The sequence below is a fragment of the Colobus angolensis genome, unplaced genomic scaffold (genome assembly GCF_000951035.1).
Source record: "Colobus angolensis palliatus isolate OR3802 unplaced genomic scaffold, Cang.pa_1.0 Scaffold10, whole genome shotgun sequence".
Lineage (NCBI taxonomy): Eukaryota > Metazoa > Chordata > Mammalia > Primates > Cercopithecidae > Colobus > Colobus angolensis.
In genome coordinates this window covers 4,807,377-4,831,825 of record NW_012110919.1, presented here as the reverse complement: position 1 = coordinate 4,831,825, position 24,449 = coordinate 4,807,377, and the positions used below count along the sequence as shown (strand labels likewise).

General features: G+C 38.8%; 1 protein-coding gene and 1 long non-coding RNA gene across 3 annotated transcripts in view; one reads left to right on the top strand and one right to left on the bottom strand.

Moving 5' to 3' along the window:
* The window catches only part of LOC105505924, a 30,729-nt gene extending 16,980 nt beyond the window's left edge, over positions 1 to 13,749 (top strand). Inside the window, exon 3 of the long non-coding RNA XR_001000845.1 lies at positions 12,453 to 13,749. This is a non-coding gene — a long non-coding RNA (uncharacterized LOC105505924). The remainder of the gene's footprint in view (positions 1 to 12,452) is intronic.
* CRADD (CASP2 and RIPK1 domain containing adaptor with death domain) overlaps positions 1 to 24,449 on the bottom strand; it is a 181,232-nt gene that overhangs the window by 131,767 nt on the left and 25,016 nt on the right. The gene's annotated exons all lie outside the window — the stretch shown is intronic.

Genomic DNA, 24,449 nt, shown 5'->3' with positions numbered 1-24,449 from the left:
CTTATAATACCTAATACTATGCAAACAGTTGTTATACTCTATTGTTTAGAAAACAATGACAAGAGAAAAACATCTGTACTTGTGTAGTACAGATGCAGCTATCCATTCTTTTTCAAATATTCTGATCCACAGTTGGTTGACTCCATGGAGGCAGAACCCACATATATGGAGGGCTGACTGTGTGTATGTATACATGTGTGTGTGTTTGTGTATGTGCATACACATTTAGTTATATATGCCTATGTATAAGTAAAATGAATGACAGCACAAGAGACAGGAGGGAGAAATTAGGAATATTTCATTATTATAAGGTACTCACATTACCCATGAAGTAGTACAGAGTTATTTGAAATTGGTCTTGGATGAGTTGTAAATGTATACAGCAAACCTCTAGGGAAACCACTTTTAAAAAGTTTAAAAAAACAAAAACAAAAAAAAGAGCATGGTGGCTCACACCTGTTAACCCCAGCACTTTGGGAGGCCAAGAGGGGAAGATTGTTTGAGCCCATGAGTTTGAGACTAGCCTGGGCAACACAGTTAAGACTTCATTTCTACAAATAATTTTTTAAAAGAAATGTACTTGATATGTTACAAAAGAGAAAATGGAATAATGTAAAATTATTTAATACTAAATATTAAACCACAAAAGGCAAAAAAGTGTGGAAGATAAAAATAGAAACAAAACACAAAGGCAACAAATAGAACACAATAACAAATATGGTAGGTATTCATCCAACTATATGCTCAACTAACAATCACCTCAAATGCCAATGGTCTAAACGCACTAAATAAAAAACAGGAATTGTCAAAGTAGATCAAAAAACAAAACCCAACCATATGTGGTCTACAAAAAGTCCACTTTAAATATAAATACATACATAGATTTAAATGGTTGAAGAAAGCTATACCACTCTAACAATAATCAAAAGAAAGTGGGAGTAGCTACAGTAATTTCAGACATAGCAGACTACAGAGCAAGAATGGTTGTCAGAGATAGAGAGAGTCATTACAAAATGATAAAGGGGTCAATAGTCCAAGAATACATAACAATCCTTAATGTGTATGTGCCTAACAACAGAGCATTAAAATACATGAGGTAAAACTGACAGAACTGCAAGAAAAAAGAGGTGAATCCACTATTACATTTGGAGGCTTAGCATCCCTCAGAAATAGGCATATATAGCAGGCAAAAAATCAGAAAGGACATAAACTCAACATCAATCAATTGTATGTAAATGACATCTATAGACTAGTCCATCAAACAGCAGCAGATTATACATTCTTCTCAAGCTCATATGGACTATTCACAATGATAGACCACACTATAGGCCGTAAAACACACTCTAATAACTTTAAAAGCATAGAAACCATATAAAATCTGCTGTCAGATCACAATGGATTTAAATAAGAAATTAATAACAGAAACATAGCTGGAAAATTCCAAAGTACTTGGAGATAAAACAATACACTTCTAAATAACATATGGGTGAAAGAATTCTGAAGATAATTTAAAAAAATATTTTGAACTAAATAAAAATGGAAACAACCTATCAAAATTTGTAGTTTGCAGCTAAAGCAAAGGTAAATGCATAGCATTTGGATGCAAAAATTAGTAAAGAAGAAAGGTCTTTAGATCAATAACCTACGTTTTTCCCCTTTGAAAAGACAGATGAAATCAGCAAGCTTCTAGACTGTCTAAGAAAAAAGGAGACAGAATACAAATTACTAATATCAGAAATGAAAAAAAGAACATCACTACAGATCGCATGAACATTAAAAGGACAAAGAAATTTTATAAACAACTTTATGTCCACAAATTTGATAACATACATGAAAAGGATCAATTCATTGAAAAACACAATCTGCCAGTACTCACACACAAAAATAAACAATCTGAGTTGGCCTACATCTATTAAAAAATTGAATCAATATTTAATAACCTTTAAAATAGAAAGCACCAAACCCAGGTGGGTTCACTGATAAATTCTATCAAACATTTAAGGAAGAAATTGTAACAATTCTCTGCAATATCTTTCAGAAGCTAGAAGCAGTGGAAATACTTCCTAACTCATCCTATAAAGTCAGCATCACCCTAATACCAACACCAGACATTACAAGAAAAGAAAACTATGGACCAATATCTCTCTTGAACATAAATATAAAAATCCTCAAAAAACTATAAGCAAATCAAATCTAAAAATGTATAAAAAGAATTATACACCATTTTCAAGTGGGATTTATCCCAATTATGCAAGGCTGGTTCAACATACAAAAATCAATAAATGTAAGATCTAATCAATCACATCGACAGACTTAATTAGAAAAATCACATGATATCATTTGACAAAACTCACCACCTATTCATAATAAAAACTTTCATCAAACTAGGAATAGAAGGGAATTTCCTCAACTTGTTAAAGAACATATTTTTTAAAACCCTACAGCTAACATCATACTTAATAGTGAGAAAGTCAGCCAGGCACAGTGACCCACACCTGTAACCCCAGCACTTGGGAGGCTGAGGCAAGAAGATTGCTAGAGCCCAGGAATTCAAGACCAGCCTGGGCAACATGGCAAAACCCCATCTCTACAAAAAATACAAAAATTAGCGAGGCATGGTGGTGCACATCTGTATTTCAAGCTACTTGGAAGACTGAAGTGGGAGGATTACTTCAGCCCATGAGGTCAAGGCTGCAGTGAGCCATGTTCACACCACTGCACTCCAGCCTGAGTGACAGAGCCAGACCATGTCTCAAAAAAGGAAAAAAAAAAAAAAAGAGAGAGAGAGAGAAAATTGAGGCTTTCTCACTAAGACCAGGAACCAGGCAAGGATGTCCCTTACTACCACTGCTTTTCAAGATCAAACTGGAAGTCATAACTGATGCATTAAGACAAGAAAAAGAAACAAAAGGTATGTAGATTAAGAAGGAAGACACAAAACTGTCTTTTTCACAGATGACATGATTGTCTATGCAGAAAATTCCAAAAGGATAAACAAAAAATTCCTGGAACTAATAAGCAATTATAACAAGATTCAGAATAAAAGTTTAATATACAAAAGTCAATCACTTCCTCATATACCAGCAATGAACAAGTGAAATTAAAAATTAAAAACATATTACCATTTACATTAGCACCCCCAAAGATAAAAATGCTTAGGCATAAATCTAACAAAAAATGTACAAGATCTATAAGAGGAAAACTACAAAACTGGTGAAAGAAACCAAAGAAGAATTGAATAAACAGATATCCCATGTTCATGGACTTCACACTGTCAAAATGTCAGCTATTCTCAACTTTATAGATTCAATGCAATCCCAATCAAAATTCCAGCACACTATTTTGTGGATACTGGCAAACTGATTCTAAAGTTTATATAGAGAGGCAAAAGGCCCAGAACAGCCAACTCAATGTTAAAGGACAAAGTTTAAGGACTGCCACTACCTGACTTTAAGGCTTAATGTACAGCTACAGTCATCAAGACAGTGTGATATTGGCAGAAGAACAGACAAATACATGAATGGAATAGAACAGAGAACCCAAAACTAGACTCACATAAACAAAGTTAAATGATCTTTGACAATGGAGCAAAGGCACTACAATGGGGCAAAGACAGTCTGTTCAACAAATGGTGCTGGAACAACTGAATATCCACATGCAAAAAAACAAAAAGAATCCAGGCACAGATGTTAGACCCTTCATAAAAGTTAACTCAAAATAGATCACAGGCCAGACGCAGTGGCTCATGCCTGTAATCCCAACAGTTTGGGAGCCCGAGGTGGGTGGATCACTTGAGGTCAGGAATTTGAGACCTGCCTGGCCAACATTGTGAAATCCTATCTCTACTAAAAATACAAAAATTACCCAGATGTGGTGGTGCATGCCTGTAGTCCCAGCCACTTGGGAGGCTGAGGCAGGAGAATTGCTTAAACCCCAGGAGGCGGAGGTTGTAGTAAGCCAAGATCATGCCACTGCACTTCAGCCTAGGCAACAGAGCAAGACTCTCTTCAAAAATAATAAATAGATCACAGACCTAAATGTAAAACACAAAACTTTAAAACTCCTGGAAGATAACATAGGAGAAAATCTAGGTTATTTAGGGTATGGTGATGACTTTTTAGATATAACACCAAAGGCAGAGAAATCCATGAAAAATAATTGATAAGCTAGACTTCATTAAAATTAAAAAGTGTGCTCTGTGAAAGGCACTGTCAAGAGAATGAGAAGATGAGTTAGACTAGCAAAAAATATTTGCAAAGGACACATATGATAAAGGGCTGTTACCACAAATAGACAAAGAACTCTTAAAATTCAACAAGAAAATGAACAACTGGATTTAAAAAATGAGCCAAAGGCCTGTACAGATATCTCACCAAAGAAGACATACAAATGGCAAGTAAGTATGTGAAAAGATGTTCAATATCATATATCATTAAGGAAACACAAATTAAAACACAATGAGATACCACTATACACCTATTAGATGGTCACAATCCAAAACTCTGACAGCACCAAATGCTGGTAAAGTATGATGCAACAGGAACTCTCACTCATTGCTGGTAGGAGCACAAAATAGTATAGCTACTTTGGAAGACAGCTTGGTAATTCCTCACAAAACTAAACATATTCTTAAAATATGATCCAGCAATCATGTTCCTTGGTATTTACCTAAATGAACTGAAAATGTATGTCCACACAGGAACCTGCACACAGATGTTCATAGCAGCTTTATTCATAATTGCCAAAATTTGCAGCATTCAAGATATCCTTCAGTACATGAATGGATAAATGGTGATATCCAGACAATGGGATATTATTCAGCACTAAAAGGAAATGAGCTATTAAGTCATGAAAAAACATGGGGCAAAGTTCAGTGCATATTATCAAGAAAAGACGCCAATCTTCAAAGGCTACACACTACATGATTCCAACTATACAGTAGTCTAGAAAGGCAAAACTATGGCGACAGTAAAACGATCAGTGGTTTCTAGAGGCTGCACGGAAGGAGGGATGAATAGTCAAGAGCACAGAGAATTTTTAAGAGCAGTGAAAATACTCTGTATGATACCATAAATGTGGATACATGTCATTATATATTTGTCCCAACCCATAGAATGTATCATATCAAGAATGAACCCTAAGGTAAACTATGGACTTTGGGTAATAATGATGTGTCAATATAAGTTCATCAGTGATAACAAATGTCACACCTTTCCCGGGAACTGTAGACAGTGGGAGGAGCTGTGCATCTGTAGGGGAAGGGAGTATATGGCAACTCTTCATACTTTCTACTAAATATTGCTGGGAATCTAAAACTGCTCTAAAAAATAAAGTGTATTAATAAAAAATAAATAAACTTTATAAGACCATCTTCAAAAATTAGTTCATCTAAGTATATATTTTTTTTTTGAGATGGAGTCTTGCTCTGTCACACAGGTTAGAGTGCAGTGGCACAGTCTCAGCCCACTGCAACCTCCGCCTCCCGGGTTCAAGTGATTCTCATGCCTCAGCCTCCCAAGTATGTTGGATTACAGGCATCTGCCACCACACCTGGCTAATTTTTGTATTTTTGTATTTCACCATGTTGGTCAAGCTGATCTCGAACTCCTGACCTCAAGTGATCCACCCGCCTCAACCTCTCAAAGCGCTGGGATTACAGGTGTGAGCCACTGCGCCCAGCCTAAATAATTTTTTCTACTTCAGATTACTTCTTTGTCATAGACCAAAGAAAATGGAGAAAAAGGATTTAAGAAACTCCCAAGAGGCGAGTAGAAGTCTGTTATAGCCACAGAATTCACAAGTAAAAAGAGTTTGGAAAAATCTGTTATACCACCAATTCACATATACTTCCATTAAATATAGCTCTAAACTATATTGTTTAATTCGCCATTAATATTAAAGATGAAGAAATATTTTTTAATTTCTATTTATTTATTTTTGTAGATATGGGATCTTGCTATGTTGCCCAGACTGGTCTCAAACTCCTGGGCTCAAGCAATCCTCCTGCCTCAGCCTCCCAAAAATAGTTTTTTGACAAAACATTCTAACACTAAATTTCACCCAACTAGTTTCTTACCTCCTCTATGGTAGAGGCCCACTGTCTCAATTCTTTCATATTTCTCATCACAAGCAGGTTCCTCTACAATAAATGCCTGTTCAGAACTGCTAACATGTGTATTTGTTTAGCAGTGTTCTTGTGAAGTATTTTTGTGACAAATAACTACTGTTATGGACATATCATTTGCAGATAATGAAAAATAAAGCCAAGATTCTCTTCTTTGCTGATGAAGTCAGGAAGGTGGAAAGGGCAAAGTAAGAACTCTCATTCTTACCCTATGAGTAATTTCAATAGAAATCAAAGGCGTGAACTTCTCAGGTCCTCAATTTTCTCCTCTCTGAAAAGAAAGAATTGTTTAATAAAACTCAACCAAGTCTACAATCATCAATGGCAGCTAAAACCATTTAGTGAAAGAATTTTTTTTAATTAAAAAAAAAGGACATTGCATGATGTCTCAACTCCCAGGCACTTGTGTCTGACTTGGGAGTGGTGCCCTCAGTCACACCCAAAACTATCTGTGGCTGACCCTGTTCTTTTTGGCTGACATAAATGCATTCCCAACCTCCTTCTCCTCCTGTCTTGTCTTAATCGTAAAGTCTAGAAGAGCAAACATTCACTTTGCAGCCTCCCTTGCACCAAGGAGTGGCCATGAGACAATTCTGCCCAATGAATCAGAAGAATTGTGTTAGGGATTTCTGGAAAGACTACTGCTTTTCCCGAGAAAAGCGACAGACGCAGTAGGGGCTGTGCCCCTTGCGTGCTTCTTCCAGCCTTACAGATGCACTGTTGGTAGCTGTGACTGCCTTGCTACCACGAGGAAAAGGAAGACCAAGAGAATAGCAGAGACACTCGCTCTGATGCCTTTGAGCCAATGAATCAATGCCAGAAGCAGCTGACCTCCAGAGTTCTTGTTATAGGATTAAAATAAATCTCTACTTATTTGCCATTGTCACTTTGGTTTGCTTGTTTGTTTACTTGTTGCCAAGCACATTCCTAACTGATACACTGTTCACCAGATTCCCTGGGATTAGACAATCAAACATCTTTTTGTAACCAAGAATGCAAAGCTCCTCAACTGGAAAATATTCACGTGAAAGTTTAAAGGAAAAGGACAGGGAGTGAAATAAACTACTTTCTTCTCCTGCCCATAGAATCTATTTATTTCATGTAGCTGTAAAATCAGCCCTTTGCCCAATTTCATCAAGTCACAAATTCTCAGGATTAGAAAGGCATTAATTTTAACCATGTGACCTCCCTCTAAACAACCTAATTAGGCAGCTATTTACCTTTTTCTTGAATTATGTATCGTGACAAGGAATTCATTATCTCTAGAAGGAGCCTATATCATCTTTGGACAACTATTTTAGAAAGGTCTATCTTATATTAACTTGCTACTTCTATGTCTTCCTTCTACCTTTTGAGAAACACAGAACAGAAAGAATCTCTTTTATGAATGAGAGCCATCCAAAGAGCTGAAGGCAGCTGTCATATCACCTCATCTGCATAGTGATATCCACCAGTTCCTTCCACCTTTCCTCCTGAGAGAGGTATCAAGTTCTAATGAATGCCAGTCACATACATAATTTTAAATTGTCTAGTAGCCACATTTTAAAAAGGAAAAGCCAGGTGAAATTAATTTTAATATATTTCACGAAACCCAATATTTCAAAAATATCATTTCAACAGATACTCAAAATAAATCATGAGATATTTACATTCTTTTTTCATGCTAAGTCTTTGAAATCTAATGTGTATGCTATAGTCAGCCCTCTGGATCCCAGGTTCTGTATGTGTAGATTCAGTCAACCTTGAATTGAAAATATTTTTTAAATAAACAATAACAATAAAACCATTAAAAAAATACTTTAAAAAACCAAACCGTATAACAACTATTTACATAGCATTTACATTGTATTAGGTATTATAAATTATCCAGAGATCATTTAAAATATACAGGAGGCTATATGTAGACACATGAAAATACTATGCCATTTTTATATGAGGAACTTGAGCATCCATGGATTTTGGTATGTGCAGGGGGTCTTGGAACCAATCAGTACCTGTCGGACACTAAGGGGTGACTGTATTACATGGTAGTCTATAATCAACTTAGAGGAGTCACATTTTCACTGCTCAATGGCCACATATGGCTAGGCACAACCATATTAAACAGCACAGGTCTGACCAAAGAACATAACACTGTATTCTGCAGAGTGACTACAGACAGCATTCAGTTAATCAGATAAACTGGCAAAATATCATGGTGCCAAGTTTCTGAACCTAGAGTACTGCACAGACCTCTTTTAAAGTGGTGGGAAAGAGAACTAAATTTCCTGGGCTCCTGAGACTACGTCCTAGAACTTTCAGAGGTCGATGTACCCCAGCTGAGAAACTGTTTTCAAAAGTGGCTTTCAAAAAAAAGATCTTCAAAATAAAGACACACCAAAAAAGATTATGTTTTGCTTGAATTTGAGCATCTCTGTGGTCCCAGACTGAAAACACTACTGGAACAGAGAGAACACTGGTTTGGAGTCAGGGAGTCTTTATTCTCAATTCTGCCACCAAGCTCAGTAATCACCTGAAAAGAAATCAATTCATTTCTACAGGACTCTTTTCTCTAAGGGTGCTCCACTTTCCCACTCAACAACACTGTCCTAAGCATTCACAAATCATCCTTTTAACAATTCATTCTAGAATTCTGCCCACTAGTAGCATAAAGCTCCTAGTCTACAGTTTTTAAGCCCACCTTTCTCACTCTTGAAAATCAGAATGTCATTTACCTGTCATCACAATTCCAACAATTTCCCACTCTTCAAAATTCCATAAAAATAAAAATTAACAATTAATTATCCCTAGGGTCTTTCAGTGTCCTGGAACAGAATGCTTCTGGACCAAAAATCCTAAACCCATTTTGAACAACTAAAAAATCTTTTACAATCCATTCAGCTTTCACAAGCTTTAATTTAATGTTACTGATGTTTTTTCTGGCCTGTTCAAAATAAACATTCCTGCCTTTCATTTATTGACTTTATGAGTACTTGTCAAGGACCTACTGTGCATGACAACACACTGGGAACACGGATGAGCTGTAAAAAAGATACATAAATGCCGTCCTTTCTTGCAAAAGGCTGACACTCTAGCAGTGAATGAAAGACAATAAACTAGCATATAACTAAGCAGGACAATTTCAGGTAGTAAAGAATGATATAACAATAAAGCTAACAGTTGAGAGCAATATCATGCTCCAGATACTCTTCTAAATAGTAACTAGTTTAATCCTCTTAACAACTCTACGAGGTATGTGCCTCTATTATTGACCCCACCTTTATACATGAGAAAATTGAGAAGAAGAGCAGTCAGTGCTAGAAAAAACAGAACACAGGAACTGTGAGAGGGCAAGTGTCTAGTGCACTATCAAGAGTCTAGGAGACCAGGTGTGGTGGCTCATGCCTGTAATCCCAGCACTTTGGGAGGCCCAGGTGGGCAGATCACCTGAGGTAAGGAGTTCAAGAGCAGATTGGCCAACATGGTGAAACCCCAATTCTACTAAAAACACAAAAATTAGCCAGAAGTGGTGGCTCACGCCTGTAATCCTGACTACTCAGGAGGCTGAGGCACAAGAATCACTTGAACCTGGGAGGTGGAGGTTGCAGTGAGCCGAGACTGTGTCACTGCACTCCAACCTGGGGGAACAGAGTAAGATACTGTCTCCAAAAAAAAAGAAAAAGAGTCTAGGAGGGTACAAAAGGTCTCTATGAGGTCCTCTGGGCTGAGGCTTGAATGAAGAACTAGCCACACAAAGATCTAGGGTCAGAGTGTTCCAGAGAGAGGGAACAGCAAGTACAAAACCCCTAAGATGGGATGAACTTGGCAGGATGAACCTCGAGGGCTCAAGGAACAGAAAGAAATAAAATGTGGCTGATAAAGAGGGAGGGGAGAGGAGTAAGAGAATAGGTAAAGAGGCAAGAGTAAGAGCTAATTTATGATGAGGAGTCTGGATTTTATTACAAGTACAACGAAAATCCCCCTAGGGTTGTTTAAGCCGGGGAATAACACGATCTGATTTACATCTTTAAAAGATCCCTCTGCTTGCTATGTGGGAAATCAACTGTAGAAAGCAAGAACTGAATCAGAGAAACAAGGAGAGAGAAGATGGAAGCCAATCAGCAGCTGAGTAACTCAAGCTTCCCTCTGCCATTTAACATTATATCAGCCCAGAGCAACTGGTTTGTTTCCTTTTTGCTTCTTTTCCTGAGTTTATACTTGTCCTGCTGATGGAGCCACTTGCTCTAGGTTACAGTAAGAGAAGAGAAGAGTTGAGGACCCCCTTCAGATTCCTTTGGCTTTTGATTTTAACCTCTAATATACCCAGAGGAACACGTACAACACAATATGAACAGCAACTAAAGCCAAAAAAAAAAAAAAAGGCAGAGCGAGGAGTCAATCAATGATCATCTTCAGCTGCGGCTCAATAAAGCCCAAAATGTTCACAGCAATTCACTCTATAAAAAATTCATAGCTCAAAACCAAAGGGTTCAAATAATACTCAAAGGCCTTGGACTTCACTAATAATACCTATCTCTTACTGAAAAGATAATACTAACAAATATCTAAGCACACTGAGGAGAGCTGTCAGCAAACATCACCACTAATCATTCTTCCTATCCCTGTCTCTGCATCCCAACTATTCCATCAAGAAGGGAAATTTACTTCCCCTCCCTTTGAATTTGGGCTGGCCTTGTGACTCACTTTGACCAACAGGATGTGATGAAAGTGATGTGCCAGTTCTAGATCTAAGCTTCAAGAGAAATAGAAGCTGGCAGGGCATGGTGGCTCATGCCTATAATTCCAGCATTTTGGGAGGCAAAGGTGGGTGGATCACCTGAGGTCAGGAGTTCGAGACCAGCCTGCCCAACATGGTGAAACCCCATCTCTACTAAAAATACAGAATTTAGCCGCTGTGGTGGCATGCACCTGTAATCCCAGATACTAGGGAGGCTGAGGAAGGAGAACTGATTGAACCCAGTAGGTAGAGGTTGCAGTGAGCCGAGATTGTGCCACTGCACTCCAGCCTGGGTGACAGAGCAAGACTCCATCTCAGAAAAAAAAAAAAAAAAAAAGTAAAAGTAAAATGAAGTAGAAGCTTCCTTATTCTCACACTTGGAACCCAGCCACCATGCTGTAAGGTGGCTGGTCTAGATACCAGAGGAAATGAGAAATTATGGAAGAAAATTAAGGAACTCTAGTCTACAGCCAACAGGAAACATGAGAGTAAAGTCTTCTTGGACATTCTAGTCCAGCCAAGTTCTGAACCTGAAAACATCTGCTGTATTAGTGATGCTAGTGGACACCACCACATGGAACAGAAAGCCACTCAGCTTAACCTAGCCAACACACCAAATTGTGAGAAATAATAAACTGCTGTTTTAAGTTACTACATTTTTGAACATTCATGTGGAATTTCAACAGGTCAATACAAAAAGCAGGATATTCCAAACAGAAATATGAGCAGGAGCAAAGACAAAGAAATAGTATAGTACAGAATATTTTTCAAGAAAGACAAGTTCTCTAATAACTACCACCAGTCATGAACCAGCTATTCTAGTTCAATGGCTAAAATGAACCACTTGTGGAAAGTAGTATGGTGATTCTTCAAAGATGTAAAAGCAGAACTACCATTCAACCCAGCAATCCCATTACTGGGTATATATCTAGATGAATATAAATCATCCTACCATAAAGACACACACACATGAATGTTCACTGAAGCACTATTCACAACAGCAAAGACATGGAATCAACTTAAACGCCCATCAGTGACAAACTGGATAAAGAAAATGTGGTACATATGCACCATGGAATACTACACAGCCATAAAAAAGAATAAGATCATGTCTTTTGTGGGAATATGGGTAGAGCTGGAGGCTATTACCCTCAGCAGACTAAGGCAGGAACAGAAAACCAAATACTGCATGTTCTCACTTTTAAGTGGGAGCTAAATGATAAGAAAATATGAATACAAAGAAGGAAACAACAGATACTGCGGTCTACTTGAGGGGAGAGGGTGGGAGAAGGGAGAGGAGTAGAAAAGATAACTACTGAGTACTGGGCTTAATACCTGGGTGATGAAATAATCTGTACAACAAACCTCTGTGACACGTGTTTACCTATGTAACAAACCTTCACATGTACCCCCAAACCTATAATAAAAGTTAAAAATAAAGAAAAAAAGAAATCATTTCCTGTGCAAGTCCTATTACAAGCTTATATATTCGCAAAATGGTTTGCAGTACTCAAAGTTGTAAAATAAGGACCCCTGAAGTCAGAGAGCTGAAGCTGATGATCTATGAATATATTATGTAACTTTCTGCTTCTCTTTCACTCTGCCTTGCAGGCATCCAGCAATATCATCTATTTTTCACTTTGCTAAATCTTATCCTTGGCAGAGCCTTCATAAATAAGATTGGCACTCAAATAAAGGAAGCCCCAGAGGGCTACCTTGACCCTTCTACCATGTGAAGACACAACAACAAGGTACTGTCTATGAACCAGGAAATGGGCCCTCACCAGACACCTAATCTGCTGGTGCCTTGATCTTGGACGTATCAGCTTCTAGAACTGTGGGAACTAAGTTTCTATTGTTTATAAGCTACCCAGTTAACACTGTTTTGTTATAGCAGCTCAAAAACACACCCTGTTTCAAGATTCTGCATTCATTTACTCATTCATATATTCAATCATATTTTATTGGGCACCAATGATGCCAGGCACTACTCTAGGTGCTCAGGATACAATAATTAACAAGGCAGACAATACCTCTGGCTTCATGGAGATAAACTGTGTTGATAAACAGGAAGTAGACAGAGTGGTCAGAGAAGGCTGGAGGAGAACACAGTTGACCAGAGATCTAGATCTGATGGAAGTGAGAAAGCAAACTATGAGAATATCTGAAAAAAAGAGCATTCCAGGGAGAGGAATGAGCAAGTGGCAAAGATCCTCAAATGCCTACACATCCATGGGAGAAGGCCAGTGAGTGAGGAAAAGAGAGGTAGCAAAGGGGATCAGAGAGGATGCAGGGATCCAGATCCCAGGGGGACTTTTGGGAATGGCCAACACTTTGGACTTTATGTTTTCAGAGTGATAGAAAGTATCTCCTTATAGCCTTTCCCAGCCCCTAACTAAGCCTTTATTGATTCCTTCTCCTTCTTGTGTTCTTATCACCTGTACTTTTATTTACCAGTTAGTCTATATTCCACGAATTTCTGTTCATCTCTTGTGTATCAGTTCTATGTCCTCAGCTATGTCTCAACGGCAAGAATCAGTCATATTCTCCTCTGTATTCCCAGGGCCTGGCACCTAAGAGATGCTCAATAAATCTTTCTGATAATGATGATGTAATCTCTTAGAATCTTTTCTAGCTGTAAGGTCTATGATGCCTTTGAACCCTCTCAACAAACTAGTTTGCACAATGACTCAGAGGACTGACATCTTTCTAGATATTTTGAGATTATATTCATGCCACTTTTAGAGTCTCCATCCATTAAATGACTAGAATGAATTACATTAGAGTTTTGTTTAAACGAAGGCTGTCACTTGGAATGGGATTCCCTTACATGGAACTACCTACTAATATTTGCACTTTAAGCCACCTGAACCTCAGGAGAGTAATAAATTGCTATTAAATAAATGCTATTCTGATGTGATCTCATCACTAGTCATTAATGAAGGCTTCAAATCCTTTGTTTCTTCTCCCAATGAAAAGTGAAGGATAATGCTACTCCCCTCCCCGACTCCCTCCTGACCCCAAGTCTGGGTTGGACTTAGTGTTTTACTTGACCAGTAATATGCAGGAGGACTGGTGTTCTGGGACTTATGAGGCTACATCCTAAGAAACCTTGAACCTTGAAGCTTCCGTCCTCACATTTTGGGAAACCCAGCTCCCATGCTGAAAGAAACCTAAGCCACATGGAGAGACCACATGCCAGTGCTCAGGCATGCTGGGCCCCAGCTAAGCCACCTGCCCGGAGCCAGGCATCCCAGTCGAGGCACCAGATATCTGAGTCTGATATCTCAAAAGTGGATCCCCTATCCCTAGATTCCTCAGCTGACACCATGCGGATCAGAGACAAACTGCCCAACTGGGCCCTTTGTTAATTCCTAACCCACAAAATCACAACCAAGATAAGATGGGTTATTTTAAGGTATCAAGTTTTGGAGTGGTCTGTTATGTAGCAGTAGACTTAAAAAAACAAAAAACACAAACAGAATCATATCACTACTGATCCAGAACTCACAAGAGTGCCTTCCTCCCAATCATTTATAAAATTGACAGATGGACACAGTCTGAGGTTTGTCCAAGGTTCAATGACCGCTCTGCCCAGAGATTTGATCCATGACAAATGACACAGACAGATTAGATGACTTTGAATGAGCATCCTGAATCAATCATACTAATAGAATTTCAGGCCAATGAAAGTCATTTGAAATGTAACCAAGGTAAAAGCCATAGCATCCATTTGGATTGTAGAGGTCACAGAATTAGGCTATTGGCCAAATTATACATATTTTTTTCACTCAAGTCACCCTGCTGGCAAGAAAATTATTTATTACACTACTTAAATACATGGATAGGACTTAAAACAGAAATGAAATGTACAATTCTATCATAAAAAGATCCAGCTACTAAACAATGATTGCATGCAATACCAAGAATTTCTGAAATGATTCTCAGTCAGATGCTGCCAGAATGGAAAACACTCAATTGCAAACAGTCCTCTCCTTTAGAACATCCTTTGTTTGCACAAAGAAGTTATATTATGAAAACAAAAGCTCCCCAAAATGAGTAGGGAGTTTTACCCCCATCAGTATGATCACTTCTCCCAACAGCTGTCACTTCAGGCTCTGTGATTAAGTGGTTTCTGATAAAACAGCACACTCATTTCATATCACCCCTCCTTCCCTCTCCCTCACTACCTTCAAGTCATATTTGGCTTTCCAAAAAACACAGAACCATTAAGTGGACCCAAAGAGAGGAATAAAGGTAACACACACATACAAAAACAAATTTTGGTAGTAAATGCTTTAGAGCATCAATTTTTCATATAAACTGCTATCTTGAACTATGTCTAATCATAGTCCATCACTCACATTTTTCATACTATGAATTCATACTCACCATTGGTACATTTTAAAGAATCAACAAAAGAAAATAATGACTCAAGAAAAAACACCCTGAAAGCTAAGGGCATGGCAATGTGAAAATGGTAAAATGCTTTTAAGAGAAAATATTACCTTCCAACTTCAAATTTGCACGTATTTGCTTGAAAGTACATATTTGCTCCAAAAATAATTCATTAGCAATAACAACAATAAAACCATAACAAAAGAAACCAAAACGTCAACACTTGTCTCATTGGCAGCTATATGAGTACATGTATTTTTTATAAGAGAACTCCAGAATTAAAGAAGAAAAACCATTAACTTCTGATGAGAATATTTAATGAAAAAAATAACCATTGCCTTCACATAGAAAGCACTCTTTCTGCAGCAGTGAATCATTAACTCAGAATAATACATGTTTAAAAACGTGTACTCATATTCCTATACTACATCGCATTTCCAAAACTGCTTAAAAAGCAAAAGTAGATGGTAATGCCGTCAAAAGCAAATATAGTGACATTTTGGTTATGTGGCTCTGACAAATGAAAGTTCAACAAGAATTTAAGAAATGAAGCTGAAGATATAAATCGTGTTCTTTTCATTTAAGTGAGAACATCAGCAGCTCCATCTGTTCCAGCTCTAGAAGCCATTACTGACACATTAAATTCCAAACAAGAGGAAGGCCTTTAGGTTAACAAGGAAAGCAAGTCTGATTAAATGTCAAACCACATGATACTAAGCTTCTTGCACCTTCTGTATCATCAAGAAAGTCAAACCCTGCTCAGTGCTAATGCAAAAGCACTGCTGATGGGGGAAAGGAACGTATTTCCAATGCATCTCTTCCGATCATTAAGGTCATCTGTCTAATGTGTTCAAGACAGACAGGAGACTGTTCCTAGAGTACAGAAAACTTATCTTTCCCATCTGAAATGGTCCTGCCTCAGGAAAAGAACTTTTACTAAAACACGACTACACAATAGTAGTCGTCTGTAGTACACAGAAATTTAATCGTCTCTAGTAGTAGTCTGTAATACACAGAAATGTAATCATAAAAGTTCCCTTCAGAATCCCCAAAAATTAATGACTTTAAACATTTCATTTAATTAAGTAATTTTTTGAATTTCAAAATTTTCTGTGATGATCTGGTCCATAAATGCATCTGCTCAACAAATAATTATTGATGGGACAGGCACTGTCCTGGGGTCTGGGAATGCAGGATAAGCAGGCAGTTAAAGCTGCCCTACTTCTCAAGAGTTTACAGTCTAGAGAAGGGAAATTCACTTGTCAAGTAACAAGTCCAATCAAGTGCAGAGAATAATTCCAGATAGCATTAAATGCTGTGCAAGCCACAAAACAGGATAATGTTGCAGAAAGTGACTTGGGAGGTGGCTAATTCGGACTGATGAGGCAGGCCTCATCAAGGAGGCCTGACACCTAAATTACCAGAGGGAGCCCCTTATTAGAGCAAAACTGGGAGCAGGGCACACCAGGCACAGAGAATGGCTAGGCTGGAACAAAGGCCTCGAGGTGGGCACTGACTTGGCCGACTGGAGCGACAGAAGAGGCCTGTGCTGGGCTATAGGGAGAAGGCGGGGAATGGTAGATATGACTAGAGAAGCCAGCAGGAGTCCCCAGGTCACAGGTGTCCCTTTTGGGCCCTGGTGAAGAGCTCTGATTCTCAGTGCAATGTAAAATCCTTGGAGGAGGTTTTAAGCAGAGGAATAACAAAGTCTGATTTCTATTTTTAAAAGATGGATCTGATTGCCAAGTGGAAAACGTTTTATGGGAAAGTACATGTGGAGGCTACTGCAGTAATTCAGGCAAGGGATGGAGTCAAGTAGACAGATTTGGGGAATGTTGTAGAAGGCTTGCTAATGGAATATACAGAGGGAAGAAAGGTAGGCACAGCAAAGAAGGAAACAAGGATAATGCCTAAGGTTTTGGCTAGAACAATCTGGTAAAATACAGATGGTGCCTTTTAAAATACAGTAGACATAAGGCGGTTTAGAGAAGGGAAAGTAGAAATCAAGATTTGTTTCATTTAGCTCACTCATTTCAGAGATGAGTAAATTATGTACCAAGTATGTAAATGACTTAACCAAAGAAGCTTAACTGCCTAGTTGAAGAGCTGTAATTAGAACCCAACTGCCAACTTTCTAATCTAGTAGTCTTTTAGTTGAGTATTAAATTGAGATTTCCAGATTAAATAATTTCCAGTTATGCTATTAATTATTATTAATTATTCACACAAAGGCTCCAAATAGGCCAGGTGTGGTGGCTCACACCTGTAATCCCAGCACTCTGGGAGGCCAAGGCAGGCAGATCCCTTGAACTCAGGAGTTCGAGACCAGCCTGGGCAACATGGTGGAAGCCCCCATCTCTATAAAAAAAAAAAAGGTTCCAAATAATTTGAAGGTAAATGAGCATTAGAAATCAAAAGTATATATGAATTTACAAAGGTAACAAAATTTCACAGAACTACACACACTAAAAACAGATTGCATGTAAAAACTATTCCACTAAGGTCTGTTCTTGAATTACTAGTATTGCACCAATGTCAATTTCCTGCTTTTGACAATGTGCTATGATCATGTAAGATACGATCTTACATTGGGGGAAGCTGAGTGAAGGGTACCTGGGATCTCTCAGTACTATTTTTGCAACTTCTTGTCTTAAATTATTTCAAAGTAAAAAATTATTTTTTAAAAAAAGAGGCTGGGTATGGTGGCTCATACCTGTAATGCCAGCACTTTGGGAGGCTGAGGTGGGCAGATGACTTGAGTTCAGAAGTTCTACACCAGCCTGGACAACATGGTAAAACCTCATCTCTACAAAAAAATACCAAAATTAGCCAGGTGTGGTGGCATGCACCTGTAGTCCCAGCTAATTGAGAGGTTGAAGTGGGAGGGTCGCTTGAGCAATTGCTTGAGGCAGAGGTTGCAGTGAGCCAAGATCGCGCAGCTGCACTCAAGCCTGGGCAACAGAACCAGACTCTGTCTCAAAAAAAAAGAAAAAGAAAGTAAACTTGCCCAAGAACACTGAATCAAGGGAGACTGCCAAAATTTGAGACTTGATCAACTGATTTGTGGTTGACTATACCATAATTTTTATTCAAATGTTGTTTAAATTAAAAGCACTTTAAAAAAAAAAATCAACACCTAATGGCATCTACTTTCTTTCATAGATAAAGAGAAACTTCTTTTGTGACCTTCTGGAAGGTAATCAGTCTTTGGCTGGATCTGTTTCCTTCCGCACTCAAGAACATAGCCAGCATGCAGTCAGCGATCTAGGAGCCAACATCTGCATTTGGCTGGCTGTGGGAGTCTATATTAGGTGTAAAATGCTGTTCTAAAACAATTAAAATGGCAATGCTTTCATTTCCTGAGTGGATTGAACAAAACAACATAAATGATTTAAGCCATTTGTGAAATGAATTGGAAGGGAATTTACCAAAAAGGTGATTCTATCCAATTTAACCAAGGCCACTGCAGTCAAGAGCCTGCAGAGAACTCTCGACATTGCTAAAAGGCTGGCGGACCACCAGAGCACCTGTATGATACACTTGCCTGAAAAGAATTGCGTTTTGGTGGGGGCTGAGGGGGTAGAGCTAATGGAGGTAAAGATTGGGGGTGGTGGAACAGTGTAAACAGTGTTCTAAGAAGCCTGGAGCCAAGAAAACCCAGAAAAGGAGTCAAAGAACAGACTGAATTATTTCCCTCTTACAAGAGAAACTGCAGAGTTGAGAGCATTATATCACATAGTGCCACATTCAGATACCACCTAGTATATGGGATTCTCAGTTCCTCCCAAAGTCTATCACTATCAGGCCTAGCAGCAGCACCAACCTGAAGCTAACTCAGGTTGGATTTTCTTAAGGTGAGAAACAGAATGAATGTCTCTATGTCAACTAAGATCTGGGGAAATCCGGTGGATGTGGGGCAGTTAATGAAGTCAACACCCTGGAACACAGGAGCTGAAGTGATGGTTTTCATCTCTCCCTAGCCAGTTCCCTTATATTCAGGGCTCACTCACCTACTCTACCAAGCCCAGATCCAAAGCCTAGATATCAAGATCATCCAACAACTAATCCCCTCTCTCTTTACCTGTGTTTCTTCTAAACACATCAATTCTTTACTTGAGCCAAAAAGTCTATTTGCTTTCCTTCCCTCACAGCAGACACTCATTTAAGATTTAAGAACCTACTTTGTTAAAGGTTCTGTGATAGCTGCAGCAGATGTGAACAAGGCATAGACCCTGACGTAACTCAAGGGGATGGCATTTGATGGTGAGAGGGAGCTAGGGAAGAGTTAGCTACATTTACAGGTAACTATGTTAAAACATGGAGAAAGATCATCACAAAAATCTGTGGAGGTTCAAAGAAAAAAAAAATTCCCAGTTGAGGAGAATGTGGAAAGGCTTCTGGGAAAAGAAAGGAATTAGGCTCTTAAGAACAGATAAGATTTTGGGAAGCAGAGATTAGAAAGTGGGGTGGGGGGAAATTATAGTCCAAAAAAAAAGAGCTCAGGCAAATGCCTACTGAAAAGACATTACAGCATCATTATAACAGTGGGGGAGAGATAATGGCTCCTCTCTCATCCTCCAAAGATAGGTCCATATCCAGGTAATTTCCTCCTTTGCCAGCACAGAGAATGTTGCTCATTAACTGAATCATATTCTCAGGAATTTGGAATTTTCAAAGCAGTAAAAAGTTGTGGTCTCCTAGAAACTCTTTTCTTCCCAGAAGATCAAAGAACTAGCATTTGATGAAAAGGCTGTTCTCCCTGGAGAACTGCTGGCCAGTCTCTTTTTCATGTTAGCTTCCTTTTTGTCTTCCTCTCTCTGAGTCTCCCTTCTACTCTGCTAGCACTATTCCCACAAGGGACAAGATGGCTGGGGCCCCAGCAGTCACTTAGGATCCTGAGGGAATCTTGAGAATGGAAATCATGTGCCAAAGATGGCAAAGCATAAAGAGGGAAGGAGCCTTGGCCTCTTTGGTAACTGTGGAGCAGTCATACCAGCCCACAGCCCTGGGGACTACTTACAGACGTGTGTGTGTGCATGTGTGTGTGTGCGTGTGTGTGTGTGTCTGTGTGTGAGAGAGAGAGAAAGAGAGAAAGAAGGATATGGAGGAGAAAGAGGAGGAGGAGGAGGGGAAAATAAACCTTCCGTCTTATTAAAATCTCTGTCATTTGGGTTTTCTGTTGAATGTTGCCAAATCTAATTCAATAATTAATATAGATAAGGTCCGGCCATATTACGGGAGGTCTGGAATGAATTTTAAAATGTCTGAAATTAATTTTGTAGACAATGAGGAAAATTTAAATGTATTTTCAGAGAAAAACATCTTTTATTTGAGCACTCATCATTTGTCTAATAGCACTAGGTCCCTGCCCTCTGGAAGTTACAACCTACAGAGAAGCACACCAAATAGGAAGTGCAAGATGCACAGAAGCCCATGATGAGAGGACTTACTCCAACATAGAAGGTGTAGGAAGGCTTCCTGAAAACACACCTAAGCTAAACCCCAAAGGAGGAACTGGAGTTAACATGGCAAAGAAAGAAGTAAAAACATTCACACTATAGGCAAAGACACTGAGGCAAAACAAAAATCAAACAAACAAAACCCAACAGCACAGCACCTTAAAAAAAAAAAAATGGGCCGGGCGCAGTGGCTCACACCTGTAATCCCAGCACTTTGGGAGGCCGAGGCGGGTGGATCACGAGGTCAGGAGATCGAGACCATCCTGGCTAACATGATGAAACCCTGTCTCTACTAAAAATACAAAAAATTAGCCAGGCATGGTGGTGGGCACCTGTAGTCCCAGCTATTCAGGAGGCTGAGGCAGGAGAATGGTGTGAACCCGGAAGGCAGAGCTTGCAGTGAGCCAAGATCACGCCACTGCACTCCAGCCTGGGCAACAGTGCAAGACTCCATCTCAAAAAAAAAAAAAAAAACTGAAGGAAGTCAAATTTGGCTAGTATGTGGAAGAGCGGTTCTCCAGAGAATGGCACAATAGGATGCTGGAATGGCGTGCAGGGGTCACAGTGATGGGAAGAAAGCTTTGGAAGACAAACCTGGCAGCTTCTTTGTACAGGCAGACCAGTTACACAGTAGTTTGGAGAAGCAATAAAAGCCTAAAGTGAGAGACAGGTGCATAACTCAGAAAATCATGACACTGATGGAAATAGTGAGGGCAGGAGCAGGAACTAGATTCAGTGAGAAAAACTCATTCTGTCTGCAACATGCTGGGTTTAATGTTCTAGTAAGGCATCCTGAGATGTCAGGGAAGTACCTGGCATCCCCTCTGTCTGGACTGGCTTCTTTCCCTGGAACCAATGACTCTACCTTCCATAAAACCCAGATTCACCTTAGAAGCACTCCCTACTTTATTCCCTTCCCCGCCGAGATCGCTCCTTCATGCTGCATGCTCTGGTGGAATTCCATTCACTTTGTAGGCTGCTAGTACATGTTCAGAATTCATATGCATGTTACCCCTCTCTTACCATACAGACTTCAACCTCCTTGAAGGACAAGGGCTCTCTAGCTTCTATTTCTGATGGAATGCTTTTGATACCTTTTAGAGCCCACAGCACTCTACGAGCACTTAAAATGTTAAATTCCTTAGAGGATTGAGAAACCTAATATAGGCTTCACTTCTAAACAACAGACAGAAATATTAATAGTACAATGGCTATCTCAGGGAATGGGAAGAAATTTATACCATTGCTTAGCATTACTCATCAGAAGGTTTGAATCTCAATGACAAAAGATTCCCTTCAAAGGAGGTGAAAACAGAGACAAGGTGGGGGGATGTAAAAAATACATTAAATACCTAATGGAGGGGAACAAAAGGCAAATGCTTCATGACTGCAGACCTTGCTTAATGCTTTCTGTGGTTAGTATTCAAATGCTAACATTATCTCATCATGCCAATACTTACAAATCTTGAGACTAAACCATGAGTAAATACACAGGATAAGCTGAAACTAAATCCTTATGTGAATGTGCAGAGCACAAAAGGGTTTTATCTGTTTGGTTTACCTAATTCTTTTTCTCTTATGTACAATTTTAGAAATGAAAGAAAAGCTTCAATGGCCCTGGTATGACAAATCTCTTCTGGCAAAATCTAATTCAAAAAAAAAAAAATGGCAAAGATAATGATATATATTCAGAGGAAAAGTTTACCCTGAAGAAAGGCCTCCCGAGTTTTGATTCTCGCAACAATTTTAGAACTAAGCATTTGCTTTAATCCAGCACTCAGTCAGGCACCAAGTAAAGAAAGGCAAATAAAGCTGATTCCGGTCATAAGAAAAAAAACCAAAGCTTTTTTGGGAAAAGCCGCAGTTTTTTTTTTTCTGGTTTCTGGCCTTTCTCACTCTATACCAGGGGTGGTAGGCTTTTTCTGTAAAGGGCCAGATAGTAAATATTTTAGGTTTTGTGGACCATAAGGTCTCTATTGCAGCTACTTGACTCTGCCGGTATAGTGTGAAAGCAGTCAGAGACATATTAACAAATAAGCATGGCTGTGTTCCAATAAAACTTTATTTACAGACACTGAAATTTGCATTTCATGTGATTTTCAAACATCATGTAATCTTCTTTCTTTTCCAACCGTTTAAAAGTGCACAAACTATTTTTAGCATCTGAAGGATATAAATATGTTTTAAAATGCCACTGGCAAAAGCTTACTCAGAGTCCAACAATTTGGGGAAAAACAATGAAGAGAAAAGATTTAGAAACTTAAAAGCATACACACAGAAGACATTGAAAAAAATCAGGTTATATAATAATCTAGTGAAACACTTTGAAACAGTATACTCACAGAAAGACAAACAAAATACTTTCAACAGCAGAGTGAAAAATGCTCTTCCTAGTTCCTGAAGACTCATTTAGAGAAGGTCGTTTAAGTCTGGTGCTATCCCTCTAATAGTTGAAATAGCAGCATGCCTTGATAACAATTTGAAAACACTACCTCAAGTTGATTCAGAAGTTTTACTCTCTGAAGAAAAAAAGTATGTATACTTTGTTAAACACACACATACACATAATCTTCTAAATTTTCTTCTTTATTTGGCATCACATAAGAAATTCCAGATTTCAGCATCAGTGTCCAGTTCTAGAAGTAACTGGAGGTTAGCAAAGAGTGGGCTTCTGAAATGGAATTTCCTACGGTAATGATGGGATTCAGGACACACTGGCCCAAGATATGGCACTTGGAATCTGAGAAGACAACATAAGCAGGCAGGCCACCCTAACCTCCCCTCAGCTCCCACGATTCTCCCGTAAAGCAGGTTGTAAACCCTAGAAAGGATTTTCTGACCTTCCCCTGAAGCAGGTAAGGTGACTCTCATGTGCAATGCCTTTCCTATCCCCAGAGGAAAGGAGCATCCTTATTTTGGAAGACGCAGATCACAGAGAGAATAGGAACACACAGCCTAGCAAAGTTTACCCTAGTTCATTATCATTAGAGCTCATATTCTTTTTCCAATCCCATTTCCCCACAACCATCCACATGGCATCAAACCTAACATAAAAATACACAAGTGTAAACATCTCTTTGGGCCTTCACTCCCTTATAAAAGTTCCTGTGTCATATAAAATTTATATTAAATAAATTTCTATGCTTGTCTCTTGTTTATCTGTCCTTTGTTATAAGGGCCTCAGTCATGAACCTAGAATGAATGAGAAAAAGAGATTTTTCTTCCCCTACAGCAAAAACTCAAATGTTAAGATGATTCATTTATTATAAACACTGGCTATCTCTTCTTTTAATTAATTAAAATGCCACTGGCAAAAGCTTACTCAGAGTCCAACAATTTGGGGAAAAACAATGAAGAGAAAAGATCTATAGACACTGAAATTATTATTTTAATCGACAAATAAAAATTGTACATATTTATCATGTGTAACATGTTTTGAAATATGAACACTGGCAGTCCATTTTTGCTGCTATAACAAAATATCACAGATTGGGTAATTTATAAACAATAGAAATTTATTTCTCACAGTTCTGGAGGCTGGAAGTCCAAGATAAAGGTACAAGATCAAGCATTTGGTGTCTGGTGAGGGCCTTCTTGCTGCATCTTCACGTGGCAGAAGAGGCTAACACTGTGTCCTCACGCAGCAGAATGCCAAAGGGCAAGAAGAGCCTAAGCTAGTTCCCTCCAGCCTTTAGTCAGGCACTAATCTATTCATGAGGGTAAAGCCCCTACGACTTAATCACTTCACCTC